An 18,672-nucleotide genomic window follows, 5' to 3' on the forward strand; every position below is an offset into this window, starting at 1 on the left:
GTACTCAAGCTTCCAAAAGATTGATTCCTTTTTAAAGAGAGCGTGTGGGTTAATTGGTTTCGTTGTTTTACCAAAAACACATGGAATACCCTTCACTCTCTCATAAACCTCCTTTCCACTCAATGGCCTAGGCGCAACCCCCTCCTCAACTTTCCCATCGAAGGCCTTTTTCTGCTTACGATACGGGTGATCGTGCCTAAGAAATCTTCGGGTCCTCATGTACACATCTTTGCCATAGTGGTCAAGGTACACGTTCGGTGTGTCATCAATACAAATGGGACATGCTTTATGCCCTTTGTTCTTGTACCCGGACAGATTGCCATATGTAGGAAAATCATTGATTGTCCACATAAGGGCAGCACGCAAAAGAAACATCTCGTTCTTATGGGCATCATAAATGGTAACACCTTCGTCCCACATCTTGCTCAAATCATCAATAAGGTGCTCAAGGTAAACATCAATGTCGTTTTCAGGTTGCCTTGGCCCCGTTATCAAAAGTGAAAGCATTATATATTTCCGTTTCATACACAACCACGGAGGCAAGTTGTAAATCACTAAAAGTACCGGTCATGTGCTATGTTTAGTACTAAGAGTGCCAAATGGATTCATACCGTTCGTGCACAACCCAAGCCTTAAATTTCTGACTTCACCACCAAATGCCCTAAACTTCATATCGATGTTCTTCCATTGTGGAGAGTCAGCAGGATGCTTCAACAAACCATTTTTCTTTCTTCCCTCAGCATGCCATCTCAGGTTCTTGGCGTCTTTTGGTATTGAAAATAGACGCTTTAACCTTGGAATAATAGGAAGATACCACAACACCTTGGCAGGAGGTCCTTTACTACCAGCATTGCAGCTTGATCGCTTGTAATGCGACTTACCGCAACGTGGACACTCCTCCAACTCTTCATATTCATTTCGATACAGAACACAGTCATTAGGACATGCATGTATCTTTTTATACTCCAAACCAAATGGACACATTAGTTTCTTTGCATAATAATAGGAATTAGGAAGTTCATTCCCATCTGGCAACATATCACATAACGCAGTCAACAAAGAAGTGAAACTAGTGTCACTCAAGTTATGCTTAGACTTAATGTTAAATAGTGTAAGCACGGCTGAGAGTTTTGTGTATTTTTTGGACCCGGGATACAAAGGCTTTTTGGCAGCCTCTGATAATGACTCAAATACATCAGGTCTGTCACCAAATTCACCTTCAACATCACGCATCATCTCATCCAAGTGATCATCACCACCACCATCCTCGGTGTCATCCCCTTCACCACCATCATCACTCCCATTTTCTTCTTCAACATGAATCTCGGCACTTTCAACATGCGTCTCATTGCCAACAACATTCTCCCTATATGATCCCTTCTCACCATGCCAAACCCAAACATGATATTGAGGCCTAAACCCATGACATTGTACATGAGCCATGATGGTATCCACACTATTGACCCTTATGACATTATTACAATTGACACAAGGACAATAAAGGTAATTTACACCCGTTCTAAGTTGATACTGTGAAGCACTCTTGCAAAACTCTTGAACCCCATTAAAAAATTCTAATGTATCACGTCTACCATACATCCAACCGCGATCCATTGACGCTTTAAATTCCCTTTAAACATACCAACACATTTCAAACAATGATAAATGTAACATATATTATGTAATCAAAGTACATAGCATATATATAGTCCATATATCGTAAAAATGAATGCTCCCAAAAGGTCCTTATCACTCCAACCTAACCCATCCTTGAACGTCTAATCTCACTAGTGAATGTATGTCAACTTTTCAATTTTAAGGAAAATCCGGCAGCATTTCCCCCTAGTTCTCCAAGTACACGATGTAGGTAATAACTTACCTACATATGTATCCAGAGAACATGGTAAGAAAATGAGGAGCCCGGATATTCCTTAAAATCGAAAAAGAGACATACATTCACTACCTAAGTGAGATTAAACGTCCAAGAACAGTCCCAACTGAGGAATATTCAAGACTTTCGCCTATTGAGAAAGACTCGAACGGGTATCTAGGAAAATGATGATGCAAGCATTCAATTATTATTTACATTTATTTGACATTCAACAATAAACAAGTTCATTCATTTAAATAGGGCTAATAATTAAATTAACGTACATACAATCAAACTAAGTTTACTTATATATATATATATATCTATATATATATATATAAATCTATATATATATATATATATATATATATATATATATATATATATATATATATATATATATATATATATATATATATATATATATATATATATATATATATATATATATATATATATATAGATTTGGGTATTTTTACCCGGCCAAGTGGCCCAATCAGAAAACGCCACGTGTCCTCAGTAAAGGTGCCATTTGGACCTATGAGATGATGACACGTGGAGGGCGGACATTCTTCTGCCCTAAATAGACTGATGATCCAGCATGGACCATTCAGACGGCGACGCGTGTCACCCAAAAAGATGCCCAGAGGCCTTTTGGGCTCAGTGACACGTGTCACTCAGGCATTGCCTCTGGAATGGCGGCCTTCAAGGGCCCAAACCTTGAGGCGCTGTTTTGCGGCGCGACCTAATTCCTAGGTCACTAGATCCTAGGGAGGGCACACTTTCCAAAAGGACCCTATAAATAGGGACATTCTTACATTTATGAAAAGACAGAGAATATACACGCAATACGAGACAATACGTCACTTACTACAGAGTTGTCATTTTCAAAGAACAGACATCACTTTACCTGAGCTTAGAATCCGAGCAGATAACTTTACTTCCGCACGTTTTATTACCGAACGCTTACTAACTTAATCTTCGGAGGCGGACCACCAACCATCCGGCGGTCCGTTTGCTTTGCAGGTACAGACGTCCTTTGTTGAATCCAGTCTCAGTGTTGTAACTCTCCCAAGGGACAAAAACCCCCGAAACATTTGGCGCCGTCTGTGGGCCGGGAGAGTACCTCTGAAATGGCTTCACAAGTACCTGTACCGAATCCAGAGGCCAATCGGCCTCCAGAAGACATAGTGGTCCAAACGGACCATGACTCAGGTGACGACGCTGACGTCGAAAACTATGTGGATCCAAATGGATCCCTCATCTCTAGACCAGGCAGGGCCAAGCAAAACTGCTGGTCAGCCAAAGAAGCCCTCGGGGCGGCCAGGTGATCCTTCCCATGCGGCAGGATCGACTCCCGTCACTCGAGATGAACTAATGAGACTCCTGAGCAGTCTTAGGAGTGAAATCAAACAACTCGCCTCAAAGACGTCGCCTACTCCTAGAAAGGAGCAGTCGGCCAAGAAGCCAGCCCAAGCTGGCAAACAGAAGTCGGTCAGGGACCGTCAGCTGACTCCTCATCATGCCCCTATGGAGAAGGCCCGGACCCAATTTGACCTTACCCGGCTCCGTTTCCCAGAAACGGGCAAGTGAAAAACCATCCGGCACATACAACCGGATGGTAGCAAGAAACATTCTCTGATGCTTGGCAATACATTGAGCGGAAGAGGACCCAGCTATCCGAGTCGGCTTCAACGTCGACTTATCATGATAGCTTTCGGAATACCTCTGTGAGGTGTTTCCAGTCTGTACATGAGACTCCAGCAAGCAGCCCACGGGTTCAGTCTGGTCCTCATATGATTCAGTCGGCCTAGTACATGGCACAACCATTGTACCAGGCGCCGGTTTTACCTTACATGCAACCTACCCTCTTTGGAGGACAGGCGGCATACGGCTATCAGCCGATGGACTGGCAGCTTAGGCTGCAACACCTTGAAATCAACCCTCTGCTTTCTCCAGGGAAATAACTAAAGCCGTACATCCGGCTAAAGTTAAAAAAGTTCTGGTTGGAGCCTATGACGGGACCTCCAACCCAAAAGACCATCTGCTAGCATACACTCACCTTATGTATCTACAGGGGTTGGATGATGCCGCATGGTGTCATTGCTTTCCAGCCACCCTGAAAGACATAGCCCAGCAGTGGTTTGGCAATCTGCCGGCTGGTTGCATAAATAGCTTCAAGACGCTTGCGTTCTTGTTTGCTTCAAACTTCTCTATGAACATCCCTGCCAAAAAGAAAAATCTTGACTTGGGCAATGTACAGCAGGGAGATAGAGAAGGCTTGCGTTCCTATGTCAGGCGGTTCAATCTGGTCCGAATCCAGATTCATGGGCTGTCTGATGAGGTCGCTTTCACAGACTTCTTTAAGGGTCTAAAGGACGGGTCTACTTTTAAGTACGAACTCGTCCGCAAACAAATCTTTACTCTGCAAGGAGCCTTGCGAGAGGCGGAAGCCTATATACAGGCGACCGAACTATGCTCCTCCAATAAGCAGTCGGACCATAAGAAGTCCGACCGGCAGAAAGAGAAGTCGGCCTTCTAAGCCGGCTCCTAAGTCAGAAGAGAGCAAAAAGAAAAAACAAGTCTGGGCCATTGATAACTCTGATCAACCGGCCTAGAAGAAGAAAAAAGAGTGGAAACCGTACGTCCCAAGGTACGAATTCCACAAGGACTGCTGCTCCATCCTCTTGGAAATTAAGGATCGGCTGACTCTTGAGAAGCCGACTCTTATGAAAGGTTCCGCTGAAAATCGGAACAAGAACAAGCATTGCCATTTCCATGAGGATGTTGGCCATGACACGAACGACTGCTTCAGTCTCAAGTGGGAGCTCGACCGTCTGGCTGACAAAGGACAGCTAAAGTCCTATGTGAAGTCCAAAGTGACTTTAAAGGCAAATCAAGGGCAGTCCAAGAAAAAGACTCCCCAGCCTGCTGTGAGTGCCGAAACTGATGAAGAACCGGTATACACCATAGCAGGCGGCTTTGCCGGTGATGGCCCGACCATTCAGGGCACCAAGGACCATCTAAGGAAGATGGTCAACTCGGTTGAGGAAGGGGATGTGGCAGGCACATCCGCCTTCCCTAAAGTTGTCATCACCGAGCAGGACAGAGGCAAAGTCCGTCGGCCGCATGATGACCCTGTTGTCATTGAATGCAAGGTCGCCAACCAGCTGGTTGGTCGAATTCTGATTGACATAGGAAGCTCCTCTGACCTCATCAGCCTCAAATGCTTATCCAATCTCAAGTACAAACCGGATAGCATGATGGAGGTCTCCCACACCCTTGTTGGGTTTGGGGGAGGACTTGTGCACCCAGTCGGACGCATTGACTTACCTGTCCACCTAGGAAGCAGGGGAGACGGTCGGCACATGACCATCCGTTTCCTAGTGGTTGAAGAGCTCACAGCTTACAACCTCATCTTTGCCCGTCCCACTCTTAATGAGTGTAAGGCCGTCATCATCCCTGCACTCATGCTACTCAAGTATGAGAAGGATGATGGAATAGTCGGTTTCCTTAATGGGGACCAAAAGACAGCTCGAGAGTGTTACCTCTCGGACGTCAAGCCCGCGGCCGTAGCATCCGGTTGGGGCAAGCAAACGATCGACCTCGACGATGTCGAGGAAGAACAGTCAGCCCCACCAGCCGGAAAGAAAAGAAAGACTGATCAGCTGGTGGTGGTCAATAAAGAAAAACAATAGCAATCACTGACCGGGGAACGGTCGGATGATCTCCGTCCCTAGCCTGCTGGTGAACTCATCGATATCCCTCTGGATGACAGCCGTCCAGAACGGATGATTAAGGTGGGGACGGTTGCATTTGCAAAGCTGGGTGAAAGCCTTCACCAGTTGCTCAGAGAATTCAAAGACATCTTTGCCTTTGAAGTGGAGGAGATGCCAGGCATCAGCTCGGATCTCGCTGTCCACAAACTCACCATGGATCCTAAAAAGAAGCCCATCCGGCAAAAGAAAAGAAACCACGGCGAGGAAAGAAGTCAGGCGGCAGCCGCCGAAGTAAAAAAGCTGCTGGATGCCAAGTTCATTCGGCCGTGAAATTTCCCTGAATGGGTAGCTAACGTTGTGTTAGTAAAAAAGCCGAATGGAACTTGGCGGATGTGTGTTAACTACACAGACCTCAACAAGGCATGTCCAAAGGATAGTTATCCATTGCCTAAGATCGACAGTCTGGTCGACTCAACAGCCGGACATGCCTTGATGAGTTTTATGGACGCCTATTCAGGTTTCCATCAGATTCCCCTGTGGAAAAAAGATCAAGAAAAGACGGCATTCGTTACTGATCAGGGGTTGTTCTGTTATACGGTGATGCCGTGATAAAATATTTGCAGGCGGTCAAAATTGAAGTTTGTACACTTGAGGAGTTTTAGTTAACTCAGGTGCCCAGGTCTTCAAATAATCAGGCTAATGCTCTGTCAAAACTAGCATCATCCGCCTCTTGTGAAACGCCTCGGTCGGTCTTCTGGGAGGTCATGGAAAAGAGAAGTATATCTAATGAAGACCCCATTGGAATTCTCGATCGAAGCTCTACCTGGATGGACAGCATCCGGGCTTATCTTGCAGACGGCACGCTCCCTGATTCACCTCAGGAGGCGGCTGTTCTGAAGAAGAAAGCGGAAAACTTTGAGCTAAAACAAGGAGAACTCTTCAAAGCTGGTTTCTTGAAACCCCTATTGAAGTGTGTTACCCCAAAAAAGGGTAAAGAGGTCCTCGAAGATTTGCATGCGGGTTTCTGCGCCTCCCATATAGGCGGCAGGTCTTTAGCTGCCAAGGCCAGGCGGCTCTATTTTTGGCCCACTCTGGAGTCGGATGCTATGGAAATGGTCAAAAAGTGTGACAAGTGTCAAAAGTATGGCAAGCTCATCCATCGTCCGGCCACAGACCTGACGGCCATCCACAACCCAATACCCTTTGCCAAATGGGGCATGGACATACTTGAGCCTTACACCGCGGCCCCAAGCAGCAAGCGCTACATATTGGTAGCTGTGGATTACTTTACCAAGTGGGTAGAGGCGGAGGCGGTCAAAAACATCAAGACAAAAGACGTCATTTCCTTCATCTGGAGGAATATTATCACTCGCTTTGGGGTGCCCATGTCTATGGTTTTTGACAATGGTCCTCAATTTGAGACGCCTCAAATCAAGACTTGGCTGGGAGAACAAGGGGTCTCAAGCCTCTTTGCATCAGTCGGCCGACCCCAAGAAAACGGCCAGGTTGAAGCCTTCAACAAGTTAATCTCAAACGGGATTAAAAAGAAAATTGAACGGGCTGGTGGTCTTTGGGCGGATGAATTACCATACGTCCTCTGGTCCATCAGAATGACTGCTAAAGGGGCGACTGGAGAAACCCCGTTCCTCATGGTGTATGGTGCAGAAGTTGTCCTTCCCATTGAACACTATGAGCCGACTCTTCGAGTCATGTTATATGACGAAGAAGTTAACTGGGAGGCCATGCGGCTGGCATTGAACTCACTTCCAGAGCGCAGGGGCAATGCCGCCTTGCGCCATGAAATTTACCGTCTGAGAATGACACGAGCTTACAACAAGAGAGTACACAAGCGTCCTCTCAAAGTGGGGGACTTTGTGCTACGAAAAATGGAGGCAGTCGGCAGGGCGAATGAGTAGGAAAAGTTAACCGCAAATTGGGAAGGCCCTTACCGAATATATGAGGAAGTAAGAGACGGCACCTACCGCCTGGAAGAACCAGACGGCAGGAAGCTGCTTAGGACTTGGAATGTAGACAACTTGAAAAAGTACTACTTCTAAGTACGAATGTAAATACCTCAAATTTTGTCATTTAAAAATTTGTTTAATGAGAATATGCCTTCATTTCTAGCTTGTCTTTTCTTACTATTAGTGGCGCCTGTACAAAATACAGACGACCAATGCATTTGGATAGCGTCTGTCCCAACAGCAGACGTCCTAGTCCCTCTGAAGAAGCCGACTGCTTTAAAGCAGTCGTTTCTACGAAATTCTTTAAATTTACGGCAACACTTAAACGAATATTTGCTTAAATCTTTAAAAGGCCAAAGGCCAGATAAAATCATTTAGAGGCCAATGGCCGTATATTAGGAAAAACACATAGAGGCCGAATGGTCACAGTCTGCTCCAACATGAGTATGACCGTCTGCTCCAACATGAGTAAGATAACCGACGACGTCCATTCGGGCGAATTCGTCGAGGAGAAGCATCTCCCATTTGGGTGGCACATTGCTCTACAAATACACCAAGCGGTCCTACCGAATGCTAAGGCAGCATTCGCAGTCGTTTGGTTTAATCGAAAGTGAAATCTTAAAGGCCAGAATTTTCTAACTGTTCTAGCACAGTCGGAAAAGGGTGACTGTTTCATAAGTAGAGGCTATTGAGGCATTAGGCTGGATGCGCCTGTTTTTGCTCTAGTGCAAGACAGGCGGAAAATTTTTACTGATTTACAAGACAACTAATGAGGCCCTTGTCCAGATACGCCTGTTTTTGCCCAAACGCAGGACAGGCGGACTATTACTTACCAAGAAAACAAGCTAAAATACTTAGCAGATTAAAAAAGAGACTTGTGGGTCGAATGCACCTGCTCTTTGCTCTTGGGGCAAGACAGGCGGATTCTCCTAAATTAAAATTAAGACTAAGTTAAAACTTAGCATCTTACCTCGTCGAGGCCTTAGGCCGGTTGCGCCTGCTTTTAGTTTTTGGAACAAAACAGGCGAGGGATTTCTTTTTAGCAAATTTGCTAAGTCAAAAATCTTGTATTTCGTTTGAGCCAATGGCCGAATGAAAATAATTATTCATTCGCTCCGGATGGCCGTCTGTCGCGTGGTTTGGGGCAATCACCATAGTGATTGATTGACTTAGAAACCATGTATACTCTTCTAAGTATCAATAATTTCTAAGTCAATCAATCCACTCAACCGAAACCACTCGACATCCGTCCAGGGGAAGAACATTCGCATGGTATACAGGTTATAATACTTGGCCAAAAAACATGCAATGAAAAATTTAAAAATTTAAAGAACAACAATATGAATAACTTCAGCCAAACGGCCGAATGAATTTAGATTAAAAAACCCAATCGTCATCAGACGATTGGGTAAGATTGTTTGCTGGCCACGCCAGAAAAATTGTCAAATTACCCGACCCCTCAGTCGGTAAAGATACATGGATACTCGACACGCAGGCCGGAAGATGAAATGTATGGCCATTCGGCCGCAGAAATAACTACTAAAAAGCTTTAAGGGGCAGAGGGATTATCAGCATTGGCAGCCACATTATCAGTTGCCGGCTGCCCTTCATTTTCATCATTCTCCTCTTCCCCGTATTCTTCCTCAGAGGAGTCTGAAGAGGAGTCGGCCTCTTCATCATCAGCTTCATCCTTGTTCGCCTCCTCTTCAGCCTGGCGAAGGAGTTCAGCATTGTAATCCTCGTTTGCCTGATCAAACTTAGATTTCCAGATGCCAAAATCAGCACTCGGCTGTACCGCCTCCCATGCCGTCCGCATGATGGATTCATAGTCTTCCATCATTTGTTTGACAAGGGCCTGCTTCTCGTCCTCAGCCCGGGACTGGAACTTGGCCTTTAGCTGCTCCTGCTGGTTCGCAAGACGCCCCTCCAGGCGGCTAACCCGCTCCTTGGCCCTCTCGGCCTCTTTCTTAGCCTCTTGAAGAGGCTCAAGCTTTTCCTTAAGGCCTTTAACTTCGGCGTTAAGGTCATTGATTTTGGAGCGGGCCGAATCCAGGTCCTTCTTCACTTGTAGGTTGGCGTCCGCCTGGGAATACATCATATCAAGGGTCAGAAGCTCATTCTGAGCAATTTCAAATTGAGCTCGATCTAAGGCGGACTCGACTCGAGCTTTAGCGGCTGTTACCTCTTTCGATTTTTCCTGGATTGGCCGTCTTAGCCCCTGGACGCGCAGCATGGCCTGGAAATAAGAAAAAGCCGGATGGTCAAAACCAGTCGGATATATGCTAAATGTTAAGGAAAATTTAGCTAACTTTTTTACCTCGCAGAGGTTCCCCAAGATGGCATCCAAGTTAAGGGTGCCGACTCCTCTTACGGACGCCTTGTCCTCTGGATCAAGCGCATGTAGCATCTCCTTGGCCATCTGGACGACGGTCGGCCTTTGCACAGGAGCTCCAAAATTATAAGTTAGTCAAGTTCCAAGAAACAATATTAATTATTGAAATCCAATAAAGATGCGGCTCATACCATCCGGCTGAGCCTCCTCCTCCTTCTCCTTCCCATGACGCCTCTTCTCTCCTGCTGAGCCGACAGCAGTGCTGGGTTGCTTAAAGCCACCCTTTGATGCTTGAGTGGCATCCGGTTTGCTGACCTCGCTGTCAGCTTCGAGAGTAGAGCCGTCCCCTCTCTTGGGCCTGTGAACGATGTGCTTCCGGTTCTTGCCGGATGCACTCACATCACTTGCCCCTGTTTTTTGAATTTTGGGTTGGGATTGCTTAGAGGGAGAAGGCCTGGTGGAAACGCTCTGCATGAACAAAAGGAAAGGCGTCAGAAAAGCAGGCGGGAAAAATTTAACCTCTATTAAAAAAAAATATACCATGTATCATAAACAGCTACCTTGGGAGTCCCGGTTGTTTTCTGCTCATCACTCGCCCTGTTGAGGACGTTGGTGCGGTACTTAGCTGCAGAGACGGCAACCGACTTCTTTGTTGCCGAGAGCTTTTCCATTGCTTTGTCTGCACCAAAAAGAAGGAGTTAGGCTTTATAAGCATACACTGAAAACAATTTAAAGTTTGCTTAAAATCAGACGGCCGACTACCTCTCGGCATCTCAGAGCTTAGACCACAAGCGGCCAAGAACACCCAATCTTCTAGCCACTTGTAAAGGGGAATGTAGCTCTGGGGGACGACTATTTTATCCCCATGCTCGTTTGTCCGAACGGAAACTTTAAACAGACCCCGGTCAAAAATTTCCTCCTGGGCGCGCCTAGGGAGAGGGGGCAAGGCACTCTTGCCAGCCAGGAAGGGCGGATCCTTGTTCCACCGATTGTATTTTTTGTTCAGTCAGCTTTCAGAGGAATGGACAATGTATAACTTTGTTCTCCAGTCCTTCCATTTGTTCTCCTTGCCGACTGCCATCATGTACTCCTTATAGGTGGACAAGGTGTACCTGCCTTCGCCGCCCTTGGCAGGCGCTCGGCTGAGATAGTGCATATGGGCGAATGCACTACTACAAAATGAGTGTTTTTGCGACACTATAGCTTCGACGCCAGAGCAAGGGCGTCAACAGCTAATTATGATGTCCGCGTTTTCTCGACGCCTTTTAAAGTCGAAAGTAATTTTAGACTGCAAAAAGCGTCGAGAACAATATCATGTGGCCCGCACGTGAACTCAACTAGCTGTACCGCATTCATAAAATACACCCAACATCAGGAACCCTTACCTCCACTCCTCATATTCAAACATCTCGAAAACTACCATCTTCTTTTTTCCTTCATTAGATCTGAGTTCTTAACATAGATTCATGGAGTCATGGCCTAGAGTTTGAATTCAGATCCTCTTTCTTCTTGCGTTTCTCATAATCTATCACAATATATAATTTATATATCATGGCAAAAATTATTGTCTTTCTATCAAATCTGATGGTTTGCATTTAAATTCGATTTGCGACAGCCATTGAATTGCTCTTGTTCTCCTTACAAGGTTACATTTTTACATTAATCTTTGTTAATTTTCTACTCTTAATAGATATAAATTGCTTCTTTTAATTTTGTGTGATTTTAATTGATACTTGCAAGTTGCAATTGCTCAATTTTACTCGTTTTCAAACCCTAGGTTACAGATCTTGTTCAATTTCTAATTCTACAATTAAATCTCTTAGTTTCTAGATATTTTCGTACACATTGGTGATTTATTGAATTGCTGCTTTCATTTGTTTAGATCTATTTCTTTACGACATGTAAAACTTGACATTGATTTTGTTACTCCATTCATTCAGAGTTATTGGTTGGACCAAAGCAGAGTTTGGCCCTCGAATAGAAGAAAAAGAAGGGGTTTTATAAAACTGAAGATCACCTTCTCATTATATTCCATGAAAATGGTGGGCAGTAGAATAGCCGATTCTCTAACAGCAAGGGCGATATTGCTGAATGTATGTCTCTTTGCGATTTGCAGTTTATAAAATTGATACGAATTTTTTATTTTCTTTTTTGTTGCTTTGATGTGATTTTATTATTGGTGATTTCTCAAGTTATTACTTTATTAGGCTACTAGCTGAGATGAATTCATTATATTGGGTAAGAAGAGTTCTTAATGTTGTTTTATTCAATTGCAGAATATTATTATGCTACTAGCTGACATGAATTCATTATATTGGGTAGAAGAGTTCTTAATGTTGTTTTTTTCAATTGCATAATTATTTAAGATTTAGAGTTAGATTCTAAAATACTCAGCTTCATAATTTTGGTTATATTGATTTGCATTAATTAATTTTGTTCAAATATTGCTTTTGTTTTAACTGAATTAACAATTCATATAGTTTTTACCTCTGTTGTTGTGGTGCCTAGTTCAATTAAGCTCTGTGTGTTTATCTATTTGATCCTAAAATGCCCCATAGTTCATAATCTCTCTCATTTTGATGCTAGTAAGATATTGAATAATTGAAGACAAGTACTCCTGTTTCACATGTTTGTACAAGCCTGTAGAAGACAAAAAAGCTAATTTCCCTTCTATTGACCAAATAAAAATCATTTAAACCCAAAAGGCAGAAACATAGAGATATTTGCTGACCAAATTAAAATCATTACAATAATGATATCAAGGAAGAGACTTCTACGTGATGCTGTAGTTTTCTTGGTAGAATCCTGCTTAGGGACTTAAGGGTAGCATCTAGTTGCAATAACTTCTAACTTTGACACTGCTCTCAGCTTCAACAGGCCTAAATCTTGCTTCCTTGAGTTCCCAGCAACACACTTGCCCATATGAATTTAAGGTTACTCACTCCCTAATGATATTAATCAATTCCCTAGACTGATACAAAATCCACCAAAACAACACAATTTATCAAAAGGGTGATAATAAAATTTCACAATTGACAACAAAAAATTGAACAAAACTCGCAGTATTTATGAGATGGGTACTTTAGAGAGGATAAAAGAGAAATGCATGACAGCAAAAGTAAAATTTCATACAGTTCTTGAAATCACAGTTTTGACATCATATTATCATATAAAAGCAGCATAGGGAATAAATATGTCGTTATAATTCGAAACCACACAAACCATACCTAAGATCTTAGGCTATTGATGAATAGAAATAAACAGACATAATGCCAAACAAAATTTGTTACCGTTTTTAATAACGTATCATTAAATATGTTTCTAAAGTATCCCTTGTATACACACACATACACAAATGAATTTTTATCACACTAATTAATCCGAACCAAATATTCTAACATATTGACATTAGTAGCAAATTCAGCTTATTACTCCCCCCAGAAACATTCCTTACATATCTTAGTTGACTTTTGTGGATCTCTTTACAAATTGAGGGATCTAGATTACTTGTGATATCTTATGAAGGTATTGATTGATTGATTTTCAATGTTGTCTGAATTATGTTGCTACTTTTGTCAACTCATTACAATAATCCTAATGAATTTTACCGTCCTGTTAGTAATTGCTTTGTCTGTATTGTTTTTAAATATTTGATTCATAGACTGTAGATATTTGAAGGATTTTTCATGTAAAAAAAGCATTATTATGTTTCATTGTGGTTCTATTTTATGTCTATTCTGAAAATTTAGCTTTTTGTTATGCATTTGAAGCACGATTATGATGACTTTTGAGTTGTTTGATAGCCTCTTTTCAATAAATATTTTATTTTGTTTAATTGTTTTTGGTTCCGTATGTATTGCAATTTTTTAGGTAAAAGTCAACTTTCTTTGATCTTTTTCTCTTTTGTTAATTGTATCTCTAGCTCAGGTGGCCTCTCACACTATTAGCTATGTTCTTAACATGGATATGTGGCCAAACATTCATTGTCGAAAGAAATACCTTTAAGAAGCATAAGGTGTAGTCATTGATTGGTTGTACCACGCTACAGGATACATGTAAGTTATTTTACCACTTTACAGAATACATGTCAGTTTTATGTATTTACAAGAAATGAAAGTTCTAGAACCCCCTATTGTTATTAATTGTTGTTCTGTTTTTGTTCTCGTTTGATATTGCTGCTGTTATTGTTTTATGTTGCTGCTTCATGCATTGAGGTTTTGTTGCAAACTTGCTACTGCCTTTCTTTGTAAACTATGTTGCTGCCCGGCTATATTCATGGTTGTGTTTGTGTCCTATCTTGTGTGTGTTCGTGGTTGTGATTGTGTCCTATCTTGTGTTACTAGACTTGAACCCTACTTTTATTATGAATTTATAAGTTACCTATAAAGCTCTAGGATACTACTTCGACAAAGCTAAGCTCACCTATGGCCCAACCTCACTTGCCTGTAGGACCTTTTTTTAGTCCCATCTTGTTATATACTTTGACTTTAATTAATAAAAGAAACACTATTTGTGTACTAATTATAATAACTTACTATAGGACTGTAGGACTCGAGTTTAATAAATCAAACCAGTCAACGGTAAGCAAGGAAGGAACTTGGATTGCTCGAAAAGTATTTTGAGTCCGTTAAAGAAGTAATTGGATGCAAAGGCATGTTTGTTATAATATAGTTGTGACTTGTTTGTGACTTTTCATATTTAATAAGATTTCAGAAGGGCTTGTGATCAAAATATGTATTTAGTAAAAGTTTGCTTGTTATAATTGTGAGTCTTCAGTATATTTGTATCTTGCACGATGTTACGAATTTTTTTAGCAACCGTATGCAATCTTAATGTCTTCTCCCTCTTGCAGATTGAAGGTCTGAAGATTGTTTGTCATCTTTTCCCGACAGAAATGCATCAGGAAAGTCTGATGACTCCATTAGCATGAATCAAATTAAAGGTATAGCAATACAAGAATTCGAGAAAAGCAGTAATATTGCTAGGAAGGCTGCATGCCTGCATCATTTCCTATGTACGATGATGAGAAAGAGAGTGGCAATCTATACCTGATGTAATTATCTGCTAATATTCTGCTGTAATTTTCTGTTAGTTTGATATTTGCCTTATGTTGATTTAACAATTTTTCTGTACTCTTACATGCAGAAGTACATTGTTGTCGATAATTTTAGCTGTATTTCTGTTTGAGATAGCTAGTCCAGCAAAAGGTTGAGACAACAAATTCTATTCGCAGCCCCTGATGTATGATGCCAAGGTTAATGATCTGATCATGGTTGGCCAATCGTGGAGGCTTGTCACACTAATTTTAGTGATACATAAAAAATTTATTTGTACTTTTCTTTTATCATTTTGGCTTAGATAAAAACATGTCAGAATATAATGGTTTTTGGCACTGTATTGTACATATACCAAGTTGTACTCTTCTTTGATTATGAATAAAATTGAATGTGAATAAAATTTTGTTTCAAAATTTTTTTTCAACTATGATATTTGCTAGCTATATTAAGTTCCAATGATTGAATTAAATTTTAATTCTGCTGGAAAAATATTCTCCACATTGGATACATTTATAAATAGTATGGACTAGAAAAAGCGTCGCTTAATTTAAAAATATGGACAGAAAAAAGCGTCGAAAAATATAGGACAACTAAAATATGAATCTAAGGACACAATAAAGTGTCGCAATTTTGTGATTATAGACAAGAAAAAGCGTCGCCAAACCTGAGAAAGTGCGCGAACTGATACAAGTTTCGACGCTTCGTATAAACATTTGGACAACAAAAAGCGTCGAGAATTGCGACGCTTTTTAGCGTCCAATAAATTTCTCGACTCACGTTTTTTCGACGCTTTTTAGCAGCGTCGAGAAATAATTTTGCGACGCTTTTTAGCGTCGAAAAAAGGCCTAAAAAGCGTCCAAAAAACACGCTTTTTGTAGTAGTGATGCCTCAGAGCTGGGATCCACCTCCAACATTTCACAGGCGGCAACGTACCCGATGATATTTATCCATGAATTCGGGACAAGTTGCCAGATACCCAGTTGGTATCCGTCCAGTATCCTCTCCACGGCCGGATGGAGAGCGAAGCGTAAACCATCCTGAAGGACCGCCTCGTAGCAGCCGAAGGCTTTGTCCTTATAACTGGCCAGGGAGGGCCAGGTTATAGTATCCTCCTTGTCGGGGACGGACAAGGAGAAGCCATGCCCCATTACGACCTTGCGCCTGAAATTGGCAAGACCGAATGTCATGGAGGTCCGCTTGCTTTGCGGGACATGGTGATAGTAGGGGGCGCGCTCCAAGCGCCTGGAAGCACTCGGCTCCGCCCAACCTTCCCCCTTTTCTACTACAAGGACTCCCTTGCAGTATCTATTTTTGCTCGGACCTCCTCTGACTTAACAGAGGCGCTATCAGAAGATGACGAGGCCGAATCGTCATCAGAGCTTTCCCCAGAGCTAGGGGACTGCCTGCTAGGGCCAGCAGGGTCCTCCCCTAAACTCTCCTCCGACGCCTGTTCTGAAGGCTCGGCCTGGTACTGACTGTCGGCTTCCCGCAGTATAGTATCACTGGGGGTGCCGCTTAAAGAAGAGGGAGAGTAGTAAGTTGGAGTTTGGGGAAGGTCAGAAGAGGGGTTTGGGGGGTGCTCAGAAATCTCACTAGCTGGCACCCTAATGGAGTCGTCTGAATTTGGTGTCTCACTGTCCGAATGGTAAAAGGAACCATCCGGCCTATATCTCCTTGTTGTCTGCTTTGTTCGAGCCATCGTGTCCTGCAGATGCACAAACACTGTCAGATTTGGAGATGTACTTAAAGGAAAGTTCTCGAACGAGCATTCGGCAATCCTAGTTCTATATTAAGCTGTCCCCGGTGACCGGCTGATCGCTAACCTAGGTCGTGCCGTGTACGTTTGGGAAACCATTTGAATAAATGAAAAACGCAAGAAAAAAATAAAAGAAAAGAGCATGCGGTTACCTTAGAAGAAGGTATTTGAGGCGCCTGGTTGGCTGAAGCAGTCGGTCAGAAAAGCTGAGTGTCGGATGCTTGACAAAAGTCAGGTTCTTTAAGAGTCTTTGAGAGTCAAAAGTCCAGAGATTCTCCAAGATTCGCAAAGGTGTGAAAACGATAATGAAGTCAAACCCTCCTATTTATAGAAAGGAGAAACCCTAATTTTTCCCCCCAAAAAACAATTTGAAAATCCGCCCAGTCATATGAAGACACCTGTCACAGGTACCACATGCAATGCACGTGACCCCTGTGAGGGGCAAATGATTTGGGTATTTTTACCCGGCCAAGTGGCCCAATCAGAAAACGCCACGTGTCCTCAGTAAAGGTGCCATTTGGACCTATGAGATGATGACACGTGGAGGGCGGACATTCTTCTGCCCTAAACAGACTGATGATCCAGCATGGACCATTCAGACGGCAACGCGTGTCACCCAAAAAGATGCCCAGAGGCTTTTGGGCTCAGTGACACGTGTCACTCAGGCATTGCCTCTGGAATGGCGGCCTTCAAGGGCCCAAACCTTGAGGCGCTGTTTTGCGGCGTGACCTAATTCCTAGGTCACCAGATCCTAGGGAGGGCACACTTTCCAAAAGGACCCTATAAATAGGGACATTCTTACATTTATGACAAGACAGAGAATATACACGCAATACGAGACAATACGTCACTTACTACGGAGTTGTCATTTTCAAAGAATATACAGCACTTTACCTGAGCTTGGAATCTGAGCAGATAACTTTACTTCCGCACGTTTTATTACCGAACGCTTACTAACTTAATCTTCGGAGGCGGACCACCGACCATCCGGCGGTCCGTTTGTTTTGCAGGTACAGGCGTCCTTTGTTGAATCCAGTCTCAGTGTTGTAACTCTCCCAAGGGACGAAAACCCCCAAAACATATATATATAGCAATCCATTATATTCATACATTGCAATTTACTAACCACATTTAACAAACTAAAATGTTAACTAATATATATTCTATTCATAAATATCATTTAAAGCTACTTAAATTCAAACAATATATATATATACATATGAAACTTGGGTTAACTACTTGAAACCCTAACTTGAAATTTTGGAATAGCAAACAACTAATACTAATTAATACATATGAAACTAAAATTTAGCAAGAACTCACCCTAATTTGAGAGTGAGAAAGACAAAGATTGAGGATGACAATTGGAGGGAGAGAGAGAGACAACACCCTCGAACACCACCACCAAGTGCACCCACGAACACCACCAGCAAACACCGGCAGCCTCGAGCAACCACCAGCAACCTCGACCAAACCAGCAACCTCGACCAACCACCAGCAGCCTCGACCAACCACCAGCAGCCTCGAGCAGCCTCCACCCACGACCCACAACGCAGCTTCAATTCGCAATTAAATAGCCAAATTAAAAATAAAAAAATAAAAAAGTATATGAATGGAGTGGTGGTGGTGGTGGCCGGAATCTAAAAAAGTGAGAAGAGAGGTGAGGACGAGGGAGACAGAGAGGAGGAGTGAAGGCGGGAGACAGAGAAGAGGAGTGAAGTGAGAAGAAGTGAAGTGATGAAATTTCAGGGAGGAGAAGAGAGGGTATCCCGCTTTTTTTTTTAAAAAAAATGGTAAGCGGTTCGGCCTTGAACCGCTTGCCAATTTAACTAATGGTAAGCGGTTCAAGGCCAAACCACTGGCCATTAGTTAAAAGGCAAGCGGTTTGCGCCAAAACCGCTTGCCAAATCACTTCTCTCTCTTTCTTTTTTTTTACTTAAATGGGAAGCGGATTTTGTAAACCGCTCGCCTATT

At 42.8% G+C, this 18,672-nt stretch overlaps 1 long non-coding RNA gene across 2 annotated transcripts; it reads left to right on the forward strand.

Moving 5' to 3' along the window:
* The first annotated feature begins 11,085 nt into the window (after positions 1–11,085).
* LOC145591173 (uncharacterized) lies at positions 11,086–15,342 on the forward strand. Of its 2 annotated transcripts, XR_014102282.1 has the most exons (5): positions 11,086–11,530; positions 11,826–11,978; positions 13,808–13,940; positions 14,738–14,938; positions 15,031–15,342. It is a non-coding gene; the product is annotated as an uncharacterized LOC145591173 (long non-coding RNA). The 2 variants fall into 2 exon arrangements; XR_014102266.1 differs by having other exon boundaries at positions 11,096–11,530; positions 14,738–15,342.
* Positions 15,343–18,672: the final 3,330 nt, after the last annotated feature.

This window comes from Chenopodium album, chromosome 1 (genome assembly GCF_948465745.1).
Source record: "Chenopodium album chromosome 1, dcCheAlbu1.1, whole genome shotgun sequence".
Classification (NCBI taxonomy): domain Eukaryota; kingdom Viridiplantae; phylum Streptophyta; class Magnoliopsida; order Caryophyllales; family Amaranthaceae; genus Chenopodium; species Chenopodium album.